Source organism: Adiantum capillus-veneris, chromosome 10 (assembly GCF_014529385.1).
Source record: "Adiantum capillus-veneris isolate H3 chromosome 10, ASM1452938v2, whole genome shotgun sequence".
NCBI classification, from domain to species: Eukaryota; Viridiplantae; Streptophyta; class Polypodiopsida; order Polypodiales; family Pteridaceae; genus Adiantum; species Adiantum capillus-veneris.
Genome location: NC_140940.1, coordinates 26,682,049 through 26,701,348, shown reverse-complemented (window position 1 = coordinate 26,701,348; position 19,300 = coordinate 26,682,049). Strand labels below are relative to the sequence as shown.

At 43.2% G+C, this 19,300-nt stretch overlaps 1 pseudogene; it reads right to left on the bottom strand.

Moving 5' to 3' along the window:
• Positions 1 to 9,150: 9,150 nt before the first annotated feature.
• On the bottom strand, positions 9,151 to 10,526 carry LOC147448588 (uncharacterized; annotated as a pseudogene).
• Positions 10,527 to 19,300: the final 8,774 nt, after the last annotated feature.

The window sequence follows — 19,300 nt, the reverse complement described above, 5'->3', positions numbered from 1 at the left end:
CAGGTTCAATAAACAAGCTCATTTTATACATGTCAAAAAGACTATCAAAGCCCATCAAATGGCAACCCTCTTCATTTCACAAATCTTCAAGTACCATGGCTTGCCAATGTCCATAGTGTCAGGTAGAGATCCTAGAATGACCAGTAATTTTTGGAAGGGTCTCTTTGAGAATTTAGGAACAAGGCTAAACTTCTCTTCAGCCTATCACCCGCAAACGGATGGCCAAAGTGAAATAGTTGACCCAACAATTCTCGATCTACTAAAATCCTATGTAACGGAAGTAGATCAAAGATCCCAATGGGAGAAGTACTTACCCTTAGTGGAGTATGCCTACAATAACATTGTACATAATTCCACGGGAAAAGCACCTTTTGAGGTAATAGAGGGAAGATCAAAGGAGGGGGCAAGCCTTGCTTGTAGGGGATGAGAGAGAAACACACACAAGCTCCCTTTACACAAAGGGAATGAGGGACACATGTTAGCTCCCTAGCCCAGATGCCCACAAGGTGTACCCAATTCCTATTGGATGGCCTTGGAGGTGGACCAATGAGAATTAGGCTAGAGTAAATATAGTTTAATTAATTTAAAAACACTTAATAAAAGAACCAATGAAAATTAAGTCCTCTAGAAGACAATTGGCCAGTCTCCCAAGGGGTCCAATGAGCATTCAGCAGCCCAATGGCTTGCCTGATTCCTATTGGCCAGGAGGCAAAGGGGTCCAATGAGAGTTTAGTTGAATTATTAAATTACCTAAAGCTCTCACAAAAGGGGAAAGGGGGACACATGTCAGAAGGCTATCACTTATACTGCTTAATTACCATTGGCTAGGCCTGGGGAGGTCCAATGAGAGGAGAGCATGAGCAAATAGAAGGAGGGGTCGACCAAGAGAGAGAGAGGGGGCTGATTTTTGCAAGGCAATATCACACACACACTCACACAATCTCATGTGTGAAGTAAAGAAGACTCTCTCTTCTTCTCAAGCTTTAATGGAAATCTTACCACCTACTCCAAGCTTGTGAGAAGGGAGGCCTACACCAACAACTCTCGGCTTTGTGATGCAAATCTAACCAAGAGCCAAGCTTCAATGCATGCTCATCTCCTCTACCATGCTAATTACTAAGCTAATCTATGCTAATATGAGTGATTATGTGAGGAGATGTACATATTTATCGTAAGACTACTCCTTCCTCTCAATCTACTCTCATACCCTGCTAGCTCTCACCATCTTTGAAGGCGTGTGAGGTCTTGGGTCTGAGATCGGGGATAATTGATGTTGTGTTTGCTATGTGTTTTTCTTAGTGCATGAAGCTTTCATCTTCATTGCACTAGCTAGTCTCGAAGGAACACAAAGAATTGTATTGTACAATGTCTCTCTTGATGGGAGAAATCATAATGCAAAGCCTTTTGGAGGGGGGACCGGCTCCATGCAAATCCGGTCCTCAACTGTTGTCAATAGCTTAATTTCTGTCTCTTTTGAAAGTATTGTTCATGCTATCTAACTAGGTGTTATGCTTTTTGTTGCTCTCTCCACCGAAGCACTCTTGTAATTCTCATTAGGAATCTATTCTAATGAAATGCCTACTATGTTCATGCTAATTTCCGCTACACACAAGTTTTTAGGCCATTAAATGTTACATCGGTATCAGAGCACAAGGTTTCTCTTTTCTTGCTCAAGAAGATTGGTCCTCAAGCTAGCTATAAATGGTTGGTATTATTAATTGCCTGTGAGTAAGTAGAATAGGGATTTTTCCCTTGCTACTTAAGGTACACGGGAAGATCTTTGTTGCAGATGAGTATAGCCGAGACCTACAAGAATATTTCCAAAAGATTAAGGATGTTATCTCTATCTCTCAGCAAAGGCAAAAGGCTGCTGCTGATAAGCACAGAAGAGCCCAAGCCTTTAAAGAAAATGATTGGGTCTTACTCAAATTTCCCAAGGCTCGATTAAGGCACACGACAAGCAAGAATCCTACGGGACACCAAAAGTACTATGCTAAGTTAGCAAAAAGGTACTATGGTCCCTTCCAAATTCTTAGGCCAATCAATGAGATGGCCTATCAACTCAAGTTTCCCACCCATTGGCTCATACATAATGCTTTCCATGTGAGCGTATTAAAGCCGTACAAAGGAGAGCCACCTCAAGAACAACTATTGAAGACCCACCGGAGATCGAGGACCAAGAAGAGGTGTTGCAGGGCCGAGTCCATTCTCCACCATGAAGACAAGGTACTAAGAGGTGGTAAGACTATCTGACGATATCTTATTAAGTTTAAGAATTATCCTTTTGAAGATGCTAGATGGATGCAAGGCATACAATTAAAGGATAACCTAAACCTTGTTAATGCTTACAATGCTTCCCTAGGGTAAGCAAATGTACAAATGTTTAAAATGAACAAACTTTTTGTCTTATAAGACTCTCTTTTTCTTTATTGTTCACAAAAATGAAGTAGTATGAATGCTTAGATCAAGTTAGCGGAGATGACGTCTCTCGAACACGAAGTAGAGCTTATCACTCTACTATGGAAGATTGATAGGACTAATGTGCAGACATCCTTGTGGTGGCTTAGGCTCTCAAGCGCCAAATGGACTAGTCATCCATTCTGGAACGATGTCGTAGGGTAACATAGGAATCCTCTACCCCTAGGAAAAGAACTAATGAATATGGTTTATCTTCTCTACCCTATAGTCGATGACAACTATGATTTCAAGAGAGAGGTAATGTCATAATAATCAATATCTAATTCTCCTAATGATTTTCTCATGTTAAACTGATCATTTAATATGGGGAAGTGCCAGGGGAGAAAAAGCTAGAATATTGGTTAAGCTAGCATACTGGCCATAGTAGGGATCCAAAGGAGGGAAAATAGGGATCCAAAGGGGGGGGGCATCTGCAAAAGAGCTATGTGCAACAATGGGCTCAAAAGACCCTAAGGTTCAGCCCATTAAGACTTCCAAAATTCTAAGGTTCCAAAATTCAAAGGTTGTGTCCAAAGGTCAAACATTAGGGGAATTGGATGCTTTGAGTGTGTCCCGAAAAGTCTTTGTCAAGCCCTACATAGGAGGGGGCGAGCCCAAGAAGTAGGGGATGAGAGAGAAACACCCACACACACTCACAAGCTTCATTTGTACACAAGGGGAAAGAGGGACACATGTCAGCTCCCTAGGCCAGATGCCCACAAGGTGTACTCAAATCCTATTGGATGGCTATGGAGGTGGACCAATGAGAATTAGGCTACAGTAAATCTAGTCTAATTAATTTAAAAACACTTAATAAAAGAACCAATAAGAATTAAGCTCTCTAGAAGACTATTGGACAGCCCCCAAGGGGACCAATGAGAATTCAGCAGCCCAATGGCTTGTCTGATTCCTATTGGCCAGGAGGCAAAGGGGTCCAATGAGAGTTTAGTTGCATTTATTAATTACCTAAAGCTCTCACAAAAGGGGAAAGGAGGAAACATGTCAGAAGGCTATCACTTATGCTGCTTAATTTCCATTGGCTGAGGCTGGGGAGGTCCAGTAGCGCTGTAGCATGAGTAATTAGCAAGGGGGGGGTCGACCAAGAGAGAGAGGGGGCTGATTTTTGCAAGGAATTATCACACACACACACACACACACTCACACAATCTCATCTGTGAAGCAAAGAAGACTCTCTCTCCTTCTCAAGCTTTAATGGAAAGCTTCCCACCTACTCCAAGCTTGTGAGAAGGGAGGCCTACACCAACAACTCTTGGCTTTGTGATGCAAATCCAACCAAGATCCAAGCTTCAATGCATGTTCATCTTCTCTACCATGCTAATTACTAAGCTAAGCTATGCTAATATGAGTGATTATGTGAGGATATGTATATCTTTCTCGTAAGAATACTCCTTCCTCTCAATCTACTCTCATACCCCGCTAGCTCTCACCATCTTCGAAGGTGTGTGAGGTCTTGGGTCTGAGACCGTGAGGGAATTGATGTTGTGTTTGATAAGTGTTTTTCTTAGTGCATGAAGTTTCCATCTTCATTGCACTAGCTAGTATTGAAGGAACACAAAGAATTGTATTGTAAAATGTCTCTCTTGATGGGAGAAACCATAATACAAAGCCTTTTGGAGGGGGGACCGGCTCCATGCAAATCCAGTCCTCAACTGTTGTCAATTGTTTAGTTTCTCTCTCTTTTGAAGTATTATTCATGCTATCTAACTAGGTGTTATGCTTTTTGTTGCTCTCTTCACCCAAGCACTCTTGTTAATCTCATTAGGAATCTATTCTAATGAAATGCTCACTATGTTCATGCTATTTTCCGCTACACACAAGTTACTAGGTCACTAAATGTTACAGAAATGTTTGCATAAGGATGACAATGTTATTGACCAACAAATTTTATTTGATTTCATTGAACCTCCAACAACATAGCTACAAGAACTTGAACACATTCTCAACTATCATGATTTACGTACTCGTCATCATGTGCATCGTCTAAGTGGAGAGACAAACGTGAAGAAGGTGCCACTTGGGACCCAAGGGGGAGTAATGTAAATCCAAGGGTCTAGTTTGAAACTATAGCTCATGGTTGCCTATAAAAGGGGGAAGAGGTTAGGAGGAGAGATAGGTTTTAGAGCCCAAGACCTCACAATCCTTCATTAGCATACCTTTTAGCACGATCATGTTTACTACAAATGCTTCCTTTGTTGATTTTAACATATCATTTATATCTTCAAGGAAATCCTTGACAAATTGAATCTTCTCCTTCTCTAAGCCTACAACCATAGGAGATCTTGGTTAGAAACCATACATCAACATGAATGGTGTGAATCCAATTGCTAAATGTTTGAAACTATTGTAAGAAAATTTCAAAAAGGGTAAGTACTCTTCCCAATTAGATTGCTTCTTACTTACATAAGAACGCAACATGTCCTCTAAGATTTGGTTAATGCTTTTTATTTGACCCTCGGGGTGATCACTTATCAAAATCTCCCTATATCATGTGCATTCAAGAGGTGATTAATAATACCTCAATATACATATTATATTTACACTGCGAGCCTATGTAAAAAACCCTACCCCCTCTCTATTGTATCATACATAAAAGTATACATTTTTTATAATTAATATTCCTCTCAGGTTAACTCATGTGATATGATACACATTTCAAAAAGTGACCGCCCCAAGATTTGACCATCAAGGTGCAGATGATTTGCTGTAATCATGCTCAGTACAGTAGTGTCCAGATTTTTGAAGACCTCCCTCAAAAACTGACTATTGAACTACCTATCTCTATCCGACACTATGTCTCTGGGTAAGCTATATAGCTTGTAGAGATGTTCAATGAAGAGTTTTGCCAACTCTGGCTTTATTCGTTTTCTTCATGGCAATAAACTTAGTAGCGCAAGCAGTGGAATTGCATGTAGAACCCCATACCTCTCTAAAGAATGAATCGTGCTCACATAAGCCATGTAGCGACTCCAAGAAATCATTCTTGAATACTGTTTAGCTTAATTCATTAAATTGTGGCATGCAACTAAGTGCATCCGCCACAATGTTCTAGTAATATATTTGTATAGGATCTCTGTCCATCGAGCTTTTCTTTCCTTCAATTCATTCTTACTTAAAAGTCATTTTAAACTTTCATGGTCCGTTTGGACCTCAAAAGCTGCACCATATAAATAGTGTCTCTACTTTTTAAGTGCATTGACTATAGCTAGTAACTCAATCTCATAAACTGAGAAGTTATGCTAGACACGATTTAACTTTTTGCTTTCAAATGCAGAGCTCGATGATCTATCCGATGAGGAGAGTTGAGCTCAAGACCTCTTATTCAAGAGGAAAATGGCATAATTAATCTACTACACTTTGGTGATAGAAAAGTTGTACCATTTTCCTCATTTTATTAGCGCGCGTACACACCCCTAAGAAGAAGAGAATTTTAACGTCATAGGAAACTATCCCAAGAGACTTTAAAGATCTATCTGACCAGGAGAGTTGACTCAAGACATGTTATTGAAGGACAAAAACAATCTACCACGCTTGGATGATAGAAAGGTTATACCATTTTTCTCTTTTTATTAGCACGCGCACACACACCCAAGAAGAAGAGAATTTTAACGTCGTAGAAAACTATCCCTAGAGACCCTATTCGATGAGGAGAGTTGAACTCAAGACTTGTTATTCAAGTGGGAAATGGCATAACCAATCTACGAGACTTGGGTGATCGAAAGAGATTGACATTGCTAGAGGAAGGGAGCCTCAACCAATAAATATATTTAATATGTAACATACCATGTAATGGAAAAGTGAGTATTATGACAGGTCATGCAAAATCCTCAATCCGGCCAACTTTGTCAAGTCTCAAGTGTTCTCTAAAGACGTCGTCGATGCAATCTGCACTTATAGAGAGAGAGAGAGAGAGAGAGAGAGAGAGAGAGAGAGAGAGATTTGTTGAGGTTGGCCACTATCCCGTGGACAAACTACGTAGAGAGTGAGTTGGGGGGCGAAAGACAAGAGTTGAGACTCTGTACAAGCCTACCCTCCACACTGTCTCGCACGGGTATGCTTAACTGGGATCGACGGTTGAGGTGATCTGGGCCGTTGGATGCGCGTTTGGTAAATTCGGGAAGAAAAGTAAATCCAGGCAGGCTTGTAAATTCGGGTCGATCCGCACCCCATGTCTCGAACCCCCGACCTCCCCACCACGAACCATGTGCACTAACCACTACGCCCTCATGCGTACGTTGAAATATAGACGATTCGAGTATGTCATTGTAAATGTGGGCCGATTAGTAAATTCGGGGCAACCTCATATTGACGTTCCATAATTGACGCGCGTCGCCTTTTCCTCCTCCACCATTGATCCCATTTGACCATGCCCATGTGATATAGTGATGAGGCCAAGCCTACTGCTTTTCTCACACACACAGTGATGATGTGGCAGTGAACAGTGTCACGCTTCTACGATGGGTTGCACGCAGACGGATGTCAAGGCGGAGACAGGGCTTGGCAGAGGTGGAAACAACACTCGTTGTTGGGCAGACATCCAGGTTTGCACGAGAAATCCGGGTTGAGTCAAGGAGATGGCGTAGTAGGTGGGTGCAAGTTGGAGCGCGACAGGTGATGGCAAGCTTCAAAATGTGGGATGAGCGCAGGCTTCTTCTCTGCAAGTGCTCGGGCGAAGAACTGAAGATTGGTGCAGGGTGGACTATGGAGACTGAGGATGAGGTGAAATGGCAACAACAGATGGATGAACGAGGAGAGTGTTGCGGAGCAAGAGTAGCCAAGATAGGCGGAGTAGTACATTTCCAAGGGGTTGGACTTCAAAAGAACCTTGAAGCTCTAGGAAAAACCTAGGAGGGAGAGAGAGAGAGAGAGAGAGAGAGAGAGAGAGAGAGAGAGAGAGAGAGAGGGGCACATCTCTATTTGACACCCTCAATTTTTAGAGGGGATCTACGATCCCATATCAGTGTTGATCGTGGGCCGTCAATTCATTGAGAGGAAAAAATAAATTGGGTAGGATTCAACCTCACAACCTCCCCGTCCCAAGACCAATGCGTTACCACTACGCTATTACACGCATTTTGATAAGCATGTAGAATGGTAGCATCATGTTGCATAAATATGGCCTGTCGCGATCTTAGTTCACATTGAGTTTACCTCGGGTTCACATCGAGTTTACACCACAATACTATATATAGTTCACAGACTTTGCAGAGTTCACATCTAGTTTACATGCAAGTTCACAACTAGTTCACATTTGGGATCAACGGTTGTGATCTTCGCCGACAAGCGACGCCGATTTTCAACCGTAGATCCCCTCTAAAAATTGAGGGTGCCAATTAAAAGGAGGGGGGGGGGGGGGGGGGGGGGGAACAAAAAGAGTAAAAGCAGTGGTCAGTCAGTCAATTGCATTAGTTATTTGTCTTATATACAACTATGAAAAGCTTTTGGCATAGTTTCATTAGCAACATCTAATATACCAACAAAGAGTCCTATGAAATGTGATGCAAAGTACTCAAACTGCCAATCTCTTGCGTGCCACCTTGCCAACCTAAGGACATTGTGTCACCATGAGTATTGGATTGCTGGAGAACTAGAGTAGAAGGGCTTCAGCCTTGAAGCATTGTGGATGCCTGTGGCAATAACCAGTAAAATTTTGGTGACATGGAGTACGTTAAATGTATCATATATCAAAAAGGATAATGCCAGAAGAATTGGAATATGCATGTTTTTGGTATTACTTTTGGGTTGATCAATGCCCCAATACATTCAAATGCAAGGAAGCTTGGATTATGTGGAAGAAAACACTATTGCTTATAAAGAAGGTGCTACTAGGAGAACTTCCTTCGATACTTGAGAGATTAATAATGCTTTCAAGATAAGTCTGCTTCGACCATTTCATAAAGAATTACCAACATAACCAATTCAGATAGAACAAGCCAAAACAGAAAAAACATGTAGATACTTATTCCAAAAATGATTTACTCCAAAAAGCAAACCGAAGGCATTTTGTAAAAATTATTCGCCTATGGATATGCTCAATTGATAAATCCTGAAGACTTGCCACAACAACAGAGTTATCAAAATATCAGGAATCTTTCCGATTGGCATCTAGAATGCAAGGAGACTGCCACCTTTCAAAACAAGCCAACTGTAGAGTATACCGACATAGGAGTACTTTATGGACAATGGTATACACCGACAGTCTTACATGGTCACGGAATTGTCATGAGCATTTAACTCGTGCCCATTCCTAAGGCACCAAAGTAGCTAAACCCTTTCTTACTGATACATAGCGATTTCTGCCCATAGAGGATTTTGTACACATGTGAAACTTTCAAGGAGAGGCTTTAATGCCAGTTTCTCCAGACTCTTACAAAATGGAAAACCAACAAAACCAGGTGATGTAAATGCTGACCTATCAGATAGGCAAAGTTGTCTCATTTTGCATCTTCAATAAATATAGAGAGTAAGAACATGCTATTGATTTGAGAGAAATCAGCTTTGCTACAACCAGCCAGTGCATGTTGTATCAACAACTGAAGAATTCCATGGGCATTGGACTTTTTAATGCAACTAGGATCTCCCTGCTTGCTACCTGCTGAAATCTTTCTCTGGTCTGCTTCAGGTCTGCTCTATGATCCACAGGGAAATTTTTTTCTGGTCTGCTCCAGGTCTGCTCTATGATCCACAGGGCAATCTTTCTCTGGTCTGCTCCAGGTCTGTTCTATGATTCATAGCCACCTCCAGCTTTTGGTTTACTTGGTCTTTGATGTCCAGAGCACTGCTATCTATCTCTCTGGCCCCCAAGGTGAAATGATAGCTCTTCTCAACAATTGAAAGCATGACCTTTGCAAAAGTAATAAATGATGCATAACTTTGGAAAGAACTCCAACTCACTTGATCATTGGCAGTAACACCTCCATGACTACCTTAAGATCCTGTCACAAAACATGCACACGTGTTTAATGGAGAGCAAGCCTACTTGCTTTGAGCATGTGTTTCTCATTGGACATGAAAGAGCCACACCTCAAAAGATCTTAACCATCACCACCCCATCGCTTTGACAATTCTCATGCTCACATGAATGCCTCAAGATCGTTAGAAAACAGGAAGTTATAATGAAAGCCTACTAGGTTTTGCAAAAAAAATAAGTTAGAGCTACTCACAATACATAAAATTTGGTGTTTAGTTCCTGCATAACACAAAAAAATAAGACTTGGATGTGCATTGAGATGGCAGATGGAGCAACATATAGCAAAATGTACCTCCATGAAGCTCGGATCCAGTGGACGCCATTCATCCACAAGTATCTTAAAACCTCCTCTGAACCATGCCACTCTAGCAAAATTATTGTGCCTTGTAAACAACCCAATAATAGTCTACTATGAGCTGAAAACAAAGCAAGCAATTTGTAAACTCAATTAAAAATTAACGTACCCCTTGTATATATGCATTGACAATAATGTCAAAGACCTCTCTGCTCCATGTCATGCGAGGGCACTCCTCGTCAATCACCCTCTCGCATATGTACCTGCCACTTCTGTCATCCTCTTCATCAACCCTCCTTGGTTCTTCATTGCAATGTAGCTGACGTTCAATGAAGCTCCTTAATTCGAGAGTGCGTCCTCGCATGACATGGAGCAGAGAGGTCTTTGACATTACTGTCAATGCATATATACAAGGAGTATGTTAATTTTTAATTGAGTTTACAAATTGCTTGCTTTGTTTCCAGCTCATAGTAGACTATTATTGGGTTGTTCACAGGGCACAATAATTTTGCTACAATGGTATGGACCATTGCAAGATATCTAGGTGTTTCCTTCTTTCCTCCCGGGCGAGGGAGAGACTCGCATGATGGCCATCGAGGACGCTCTCGAAATTAAGGATCTTCATTGAACGTCAACTACGATGCAATGATTGCCTTGGTATGCCTTCACCCTCAACTCGTAGGCTTTGTGGTGAAGCTTTGCTAGACCCATGAGGCATAGAGGGACATCACACAGGTGAAACTCCCTATCATCCCCAGTCTGTTGGCCTAATCTGAGGCAAACCATGATGGGCTTTTCACGAGATAAAGAGTGTGAGTGCATAAAAGAAAGAAAGAATAGCACAAAAGACACACACACACACACAAAGAGAGAGAGAGAGAGAGAGAGAGTGCGTGCATGTACGTACGCACGTACAATATGTGTGTATGTGTGTACACACATGTGTGCGCAAGCACATAGTGTCATAGACAAATATTTGCATATCGTACCTGTCCACCAGACACAACCATGTGGAATGGTGGCATATAAAACCTACTATAAAGCCTATTGCATGGGACAAAAACACAAGGAGATAGTAAAGCTTCGAGGGTGCTCTTTACTGCAATACTCCTGGAATGACGAGATAAAGGAAAAGTGGGCAACCCTACACCTAAATATAGGTGATAGGCATCAACTCTTCTAAAAAATGGTCCACTTCAAAGCATGAAGGAAATGCCAAACAAGAAAAAGCCTACAAGAGGCCAAGTGCTATGTACACCACTAATGCATGTAAAAATCATTATCTAGCATGGATATTTGCTAATACACCAAAGGTGGACCTAAAGATAGCCTGGTTTGACGTTCTTTACATGCCATTGAATCTGCATTGTTCTCATCTCATACCTTTCGTCCCATTCACTTTCCTAGCCCTCTCCATCCATCACCAGAAGAGGTGGCCTGGTTTGACGTTCTTTAAATGCCATTTAATCTGCACTAGTATAGCCGGCGGCTCCGCTCTCTCTCCCTCTCTCTCTCTCTCTCTCTCTCTCTCTCTCTCTCTAAACCTAAACCTAAACCTGCGCGACCGCTCCTGTCTCCCCTTGGGCGAGGGCAGCCCTGTGGGGGGGCGTTAACTCTCAGCCCCGCCCTGCCCGATCCAAAGCCCGCAGCCTTGCCGTAGCCAGTCGACACAGCCTGCAGACAACGTTGCCAGTCGACACTCATTTCCTGCTTGTTTTCTTGCTACCCGGCAGCGAGTGGCTGCTTCTCAGCTCGGCCCTGTCCCGTGGCCATCTGTGCTCGGCCCTCCCGTGGCCTTTTGTGCTCGGCCCCAGCAAAACCCGTGCCGACCTGCTGACCCGTCTATACAGAGCTTTGAGCAAGGCTTAATTTCCTCTATTTTCAAATCAAACTAAGCCCTCAATCCCGCCCACCACACTCTCAGATCGACAGAGTTGCCAACTAGACAAGGTATCACTAGCACCGATGTCATCATTTGACACTCCCACTGCACGCAAGAGTTTTCTTGCAGTGGCTGCAGCACCAAGGAAGGACCCTGCCGCCCGCCAAGAAGCAAGGTTCACAGCCCTCGAGGCTCGGATTCAAGAACTCATTGGGGAAAATGAGAAACTCAAAGAACGGCTACGCAAGCTCGAAGACGCAAAGGAGGCAGAGAGCCAAGCTCTACTTGCAAAAACACAGGAGGTTCAAACCTCACTCACCAAGACTGTCATGGAAACAATACAAAAAGAATCACACGAAGCAACACATAAGAAGATCAACAGCAAGATACAGGCAGCCATACATGAATGCCGACTACAAGAATCGCTCGGCCTCAAGGTCAGGATTGGGGGGCTCCACTCACCGTAGTGCACCATCGAGGACACCCTCGAGGAGGCAATCTCCAAGCTAAATGACATTCTTCAACCTGTCTACATCAAGCCCGAAACTATTTCATGGATCAACGACACACATAGGCATGTGCCACCCGAACATTGCATACTCACCTTTAAGGACAAAGATGAGCGTATGAAGTTGTTATGCCAATCTCGACTTCTCAAGGGAAAAAACCTTTGGATTGCTGAAGAATTGACCACGAAGCAACTCAAGAATAAAGCAAGTGAGCTCAAGAAGATGCATGAGGCACGTAAACAAGGCAAATGGGCAGTCTACCGAAATGGCAAAGTGATCATCCAGGAATTTCGAAATCCTAAGCCGGCTATCCCCTCAGTTGAACCCCCTTAGGTTTTGTTCTCTCTTTTATTTACTTTACCCTCTTGATGGACCCTCAGTCCTTAACTGATATGTATCACACCCCGCTCCAAGAAGAAATTGTTGTAGTGCTCCTTTTTGGTCCCATTGGTCATATATGACCTCCGTGGATGATAATTCAATCTATCTATCTATCTATGTATCTATCTATCTCTCTCTGCGTCACTGTGTTCCTAGACACTGCAGGCGACACCCACCAGATGCAAGAGAGGCTGACGCGTGGCGAGGGGGGGGGGGGGGGAATTTGCTCCCCCTTTATCTATTAGTATAGATTGTTCTCATCTCATACCTTTCACCCCATTCACTTTCCTGGCCCTCTCCATCCATCACCGGTAAAGGTGGCCGGTTGATCATCCTTTCTCTGCCTCGCACAAATAGGGGTAAAAACCCCACAACCAAGGACCTGTGTACACATGACGACAGCCTAAATACAAGCCAAAGCATTCGAAAGATATAACCTCTAGCAAGGCCCCTCTCCCTTCTCAACACCAGATTTTCATAACAGTTTTTTTTTACCTGTTAATTGTGCAAGTAGTCATAATTAGGGTGATAGATGCACTTAAGCTTTTCTCACTTTAGCATTTGGATCCATGTTCTCCCATAACTAGATTTCGGATGGCTTTTGAGAGAATATACTTAGGCTAGCACAGTTACGAGCATCAGGTCATGGGTATATCTCCCAACGACCTTCTTTATGTCTGACAAGTGGGAACCACCTCCTTCATTGGCGATGTTGGGAACACATCCTCCACAACATCTTTTGTCACGAGGACGTGGCAACTGCTAACCGGTTCCTTTCCAATGATTTTTATTTAATTTTTGGGACCCTCTTTTTGAAGTCACAAATGGCCAAACATTGTGTGGCTAGTGTGAAACAGCAGACGGCCAAGAGTTTCACCCGCAGTTGGGAAGGGCATGTCGCCACGATGGTTGGGCCAATCGGCACTGGAATCCTAGCACTAAAAGGGTGTCTAGGCTCAGTTCAAAGGTGAAAGTCATTTAGGCCCCTTGCTACACTGATAAGTCGATGGGTACTAGGAAATTAACTCAAAAGAGGCAAAGTGGACACAAGTCGGCTCCAGGTGGAATTTCCCAGTCTAGTATGCAGAGGGGGCGTCCAAAATGAGAGAGGAGGCTGATTTTACACAATGTGAGCTCTACAGTGTGTGACATGTGTGAGTAGTTGGTGCAGGTGATGAATCTTTAATGGAAAGCTTTCCTTCTCCCTTGCACTATGTAACGCGATGATTCTGCTCTCACGTACCTCTCCCTTTTGAATACAGAAATGTGATGCCCCATTCGAGGGCTTTTTATCTGTATGTACAGTTGTGTGGGTTCATGCACGGTTGTAGAGGCAAGAGCCTCTTGCACAGGTACTAGATTAGCTAGTTGCTAATCCCCCACAGGTATAAGTGAATTCGGAGAGATTTCACGCGCAAAATGTCGTCCGATTCAATGGACAAGTATCCCTATAGGTGCGGGAGCTCGAGGACTTGCTATGGATACGACCGGCTTGCAAAACAGAGCCCAAAAAACACGGAAATACAACCTGTTGTGTATTTTTGCAGGTTTAGGGTTTGGACCCTAAACGGTCCCTAATACTCCCAAGTGGTCCAAGAACACGAGGGAACCACTGTGCGGGTGATCTAGCGCATTTTCAGGGCAGAAATCAGAGAATTCGGCGTGCTACAGATTCTTGCCAAGTTTTGCAAAGTGTCCGTATGTGTTGGGAAAATCACTTTTTGCGTGGGGATACTGTCTATGAAGCGTCCTTGTACAGTTATGCTGCCAAAATCAAGCCACAACAAGTCATTTTCAGCCCGAATTATGTGGGGCAGCTCGTAGGATATCACAGGTTTTATTTCCTCTTTGAATACAATAAAGAAACACCGAAAGCTTACGTCTACCATGATGCCAAACCCCTTGTACGGTAATCGGCATGCAGCAAGGCTTTCAGAGCAATCAGGGCCAGTTTGGGGTGCCACGAGGCAATTTTGGCATGGTTGGTTTGTCTGGATAGCAGCCAAATATGGCACTTACGACGCAAAATGTCAATGGCCAGGGAATGTCGATGATCCCTACTACAGTGCCCATGTTGCAGACAATTCCTTATGACAATCTGGGGGCACTAGAAAAGCCAAAAAGCTTACAAAGAAGGTGGTAGAGATGTAAAGTTTAGCACTTTTAGCGGCTTTGAGGATAAGGCAAAGGCTCTTATTTCCTCCAACAGTTTGACACAGCTTATGCAGGAGGAAATTTTAGAGGAATTACAAACTCCGAGCAAAACTCTTCGAGCAACCATAAAACCGAGCGGAGCCAAACATGATTGACATAAAGGAAAATCATAAAAGGCATTTGCATAACAAAAAACATACAAATTTACAATAGTCTAGCTAACCCTAAACATCTCTTTGAGAAATTCCAATCATCTTTGAGATAGTTCACATGGGGTACCAATTTTCAACATATTGGCCACTTGTTCTAAAATTCTTAAGTTCTCCCAAGGAATTTCTGAAAATCTATTGTGCATCATCTGTAAGTTAGCTACAAGCTTGCTCTACCCATGGGAAGTGGAGCACCATGGAAACCATAGAAGAAGACAACAATCAACAATAATAATGGTGGTAGAAAGGCTTGGAGTCTCACGTTCTAAGTCACCTACGTAGCATATATAGACTCAAAATTAGCATGAAAGGACCGAGAAAATTGCACACCAAGACATCTCTAGAAAAAATTGCATAGGCCTTTCGTTTTAAAAAACTAAGAAAAAATCTGCTAAAAGAGTCCGCACCGATGCAAACTGTTTCAAGAGGTTCTTTCATGGTTTTTGGATGTCGCTACCATGCCAAAACTCTCTCTCTCTCTCTCTCTCTCTCTCTCTCTCTCTCTCTCTCTCTCTTGTGTGTGTCTGTAGGTGAGCTAAGAAATTGGTTATGTCATTTCCCACTTGAATAACAGGTCTTGAGTTCAATTATCCTCGCCGAATAGATCTTTAAGGTCTCTTGGGATAGTTTCCTACGACGTTAAAATTCTCTTCTTCTTCTTCTTCTTCTCTCTCTCTCTCTCTCTCTCTCTCTCTCTCTCTCTCTCTCTCTCTCTCTCTCTCTCTCTCTCTCTCTCTCTCTCTCTCTCTCGTCTGGACGCCAAAACATCTTTAAAAATGAGAACATGGCCCGACAAAAGTTGGCAACCCTGTGTTTCAAAAATGAAAAAACAAACTACGCTGGCACAGATCGTTTCCTGAGGTTTTTTTAAGTTTTTAGAAGTCGCTACAATGCCGACCCTCTCTCTCTCTCTCTCTCTCTCTCTCTCTCTCTCTCTCTCTCTCTCTCTCTCTCTCTCTCTCTCTCTCTCTCTCTCTCTCTCTCTTGCGTGCGCACGTGGGTGTGTAGGTGAGCCAAGCTGCCTCTCTTTGTCTCTCTCCATCTCACGTCTGAAGGTGATCAACTAAGAAATTGGTTATGCCATTTCCCTCTTCACCAACAAGTCTTCAGTTCAATTCTCCTTGTCGGGGATAGTTCTTTAAGGTTTATTGGGATAGTTTCCCACGACGTTCAAATTCTCTTCATTTTCCTCTCTCTCTCTCTCTCTCTCTCTCTCTCTCTCTCTCTCTCTCTCTCTCTCTCTCTCTCTCTCTCTCTCTCTCTCTCTCTCTCTCTCTCTCTCTCTCTCTCTCTCTCTCTCTCGGATAAAGCATCTCAAAAAATAAAAAAACTGCCTAGCGTACGCCTTTTTCAACGAAAAAAAAACTCCTAAATCAATCTGCGCCGGCACAGATTGTTTCAAGAGTTCTTTTTTAAGTTTTGAAAGTACCATGCCGGCAATAGTCTCTCTCTCTCTCTCTCTCTCTCTCTCTCTCTCTCTCTCTCTCTCTCTCTCTCTCTCTCTCTCTCTCTCTCTCTCTCTCTCTCTCTCTCGCATGCACGCGCGTCTGCAGGTGTTTCAGAAATTTAAAAAACATCTTGAAACAGTCCGCGCCGGCGCAGACTGTTTTAGGTTTTTTTTTTTTTTCATGTTTGGAGGTCGGATAGTCAACTCATGTAGCAACAAACAAACACGCGCTTGGCGCACTTCTACAAATCAGAGTCGTAAGAGCTTTTCGAAGAGGAAACATAAGTTTGTTCTCATAGTGGGAATTAGGATATGCAGCGCTCCTCAGTCTTAGGTTCCGGTCTGCTCGTCTCAGTGTCCAACTAGTATGATGGTACTGTGCTTATCTAGCCGATAGTATATTTCATTTCTATGTAGCTCAGACATAGATTGAACCATGGTCTCTATATTAGAATTCCATATTCAACCCCCGTGCTCGTGTAGATATCAAGCATCTCTGGCTGATATCGAGCTGCAGAAGATTCCATCTGATGATGGAGCATTTAGTGAGTATCGCAAAGGATGCAATTTGTCCATGGTGAACCTATGTAGCTTTAACCAAGAGGCGGTTTGTGCTGAGGTGTCCTGCACCCCTATTGTTACATATACCCGGAAGACTCCATGGCATGCGTCTGTTTGGGAGCTTTTAAAGAATTTATACTACAAAGGATATCGATCTCGTCTCCAGTAGCTAAGAATCGGGACGGTTTCTTTGCTCACGCGTCATCTGCAGATGAGAGAGAGAGAGAGAGAGAGAGAGAGAGAGAGAGAGAGAGAGAGAGAGAGAGAGAGAGAGAGAGAGAGATTTGTTGGCTCAAAAATCACTTGCAGAAGAGACCTCCAAAAACAAAAAACAAACCTTGAAACCGTCCGTGCCGGCGCGGACCCTTTCAGACCTTTTTTTAATTTTTGAAACACGACACACACACACACACACACACACACACACACACACACACACACACACAGAGAGAGAGAGAGAGAGAGAGAGAGAGATAGAATCATTGAATATTTTCATTCACTTAAATGTGCGATAGTGAGGAGGATGCGATGGGCAAACTCTAATGCTATGTGGCCATCATGAAGAAGAACAAGAGAATGGGTTCTCTCGATATTTGTCCTCACATTGTTCGAGCAAGGTCTCGTCGATGCGGCTTGTTTCACATATGTTTGTGTATGGAAATCTTTGGATGTGGGCGAGAGAGAGAGAGAGAGAGAGAGAGAGAGAGAGAGAGAGAGAGAGAGAGAGAGAGAGAGAGAGAGAGAGAGAGAGGAACACTACACTCTATGACAAAGAGTACATTCACATTAGCTGCCTTGGACCTCTACAACCCTAACTTTAGCTACCTGTGTGAGCTTCATATTATCATATGTATTTTAGGTACTTACATACTTCAATATGGGTTCCTCCTACGATTTTCTCTGCTAAAAAATGGATGCTATAGCTTTGGACAACCCCAACCCCTCATTGAAACCTGTATTTTGGCTGCTAATAAGAGACCTCAATGGTTGTGAGAAAGTCGCTCGGTTTTGTCATTGCTCGAGAATGTTTGCTCGCTGTTTGGTAAGACTCGAAATTTTACAGAGGCCTCTAAGGTAAGGAAAGTTGCCACTTTCTTGAAAGACAATGCACTTACATGGTGGACGAGATTGTCAATGCAAGGACATGCACCCGCCACATGGATATACTTCAAACAAATATTTGCATCTGCATGGCTGTCAAATGAATCTGAAGTCGATGTCATGACAGATTGGCACCAACTCACTGCGGGTACTTGCAAGAGCCTACGGGTGTATAATTGGAGGTTTTGCAAGCGTTGCTCTCAGTAACCTCCTATGTGTTTGTGCCACTAACAAAGCATATTGAGAAGTTTTGTTGTGGGCTGCCTAGAGGGCTTCGAGATTACTGTACAAAGAACAGAGTCGCTACCCTCACTCAGCTTATGGAAGTTGCCAACACTGGTCTAGCCTTATCGAAGGGAGAGGATAGTGGGTTTCCGCAACGTGAAAGGTGTCACGTGTACATCTAACCCTATGAGTATGTGGACAAGCTACTTCATGATAAGGGTTCAGTTAGCCTAGTTTAAGAAGTGTTCTGGCACTTTTGTTTAATGTGCAGCGGAATGAATGTTTGCGCTTTGCTCAAGATGAGTTCTCCAAACTGTGCTCAAGGTTCCTTTTGTTCTTAGGGAAGGAAGAGCCTTCCGTTTTTACTGAGAGAATGCTATGATCACAAACAAAGTGAATGGACACTGTGCGTGCAAGTGTACGAGACTGAGAGATAGAGAGAGAAGGGAGACACAACACCAGAGACACTGTAAAACCCTCCTCCGAAGGCCCCAGTCTCGTCGGCAAGAGTGGTCTACTTATGATTGCACAATCTGGTACAAATAGTATTCATGAGACTGATGCAAGTCTAGGCTATGTTGGCTACGACAATGCGGATGACTAGGCCGACACTAGGGCTGAAATCTGCAATCTTTCTACTGTTGTCCAAAAACGCTATGGGCTGAAATCTGCTACAAGTCCAAAAACGCTGATTTTGGGGGCTGTTTCTGTGGATCTTTGTCGCTGAAAATCTACACTTTTAGGGCTGAAAATTGAGGATCTTCAAGGCTGAAAACTGATGGTCTTACTGGGATGAACCTGCTACTCTTCGCTGTTTGAAACTTGCGGTTCTTCTACTGCTGCAAATTGCTGCATTTGCTGAATCTGCAAAGGCTGGGATCGGCAAGCGCTAGGTCAGAAAACGCTTGGGCTGATGTTCTCAAAAATGCTAGGCTGGTGTTTTCCAAAAACATTAGCTGCTTGTAGTCTTCTGCTGGCAATGATGTTGATGGTGCAAAAACGCCAGGCAGCAATGGCTTTCCAAAAACACTAGACTGGAGAGGATCTTGCAGGAGAATCTTGCTTCTTGCTTGGAGGGAAGTCCACCAAGG